The sequence below is a fragment of the Aplysia californica genome, unplaced genomic scaffold, assembly GCF_000002075.1.
Source record: "Aplysia californica isolate F4 #8 unplaced genomic scaffold, AplCal3.0 scaffold00345, whole genome shotgun sequence".
Taxonomy (NCBI): Eukaryota; Metazoa; Mollusca; class Gastropoda; order Aplysiida; family Aplysiidae; genus Aplysia; species Aplysia californica.
The window spans coordinates 446,963-447,545 of NW_004797615.1; positions in this window are offsets into that span (position 1 = coordinate 446,963).

Here is a 583-nt window from a genome sequence, read left to right on the forward strand (position 1 = left end):
CCCCCCCCCCCGCGACACACACGAACACATACTGGGGAGGAACAACTTTATCTGCTCCCTTTTTATGATCAGTCAGCTTTCCAATAAGCTTTCATCATTTAGCACCCGAGTTGCAGTGAATACTTTCTTCAGAAATTAGATGGGTCCTGTGTCGTCTCATTTCGCCCACGGCAGCCTCCACTCTTTTAGTAATGTAGGCCTAATATGCTTTCTTGTGTGTGACGGGGTATTGCGCATTTCACTGAGATATCTTGACAAAAATAAGGAACAGACGCTTACATAATATTTGAAGAGCACAGGGGGAAAATGACGGTTGTCAAAATCTGCCCTTTTTTGCCTTTGTTTTGATCTATAGATAGCATTTGTAAGGCAAATACCCGCCCAACAGCAGGCTCTCTGCGCTTCACAATCTATATCTATTGTGTTACTTGTTCCATCTTCCCATCACTATATAATAATTACCACACACAGTCATTAAGTAGTACTTACATAATTTAAATCAACATTACCAGGAAAGAATGACAGTAGGCCTAGTTCAAATTTCACGTGTAGCGTGAAACAAAGGCACTATTTTTTTTATTGT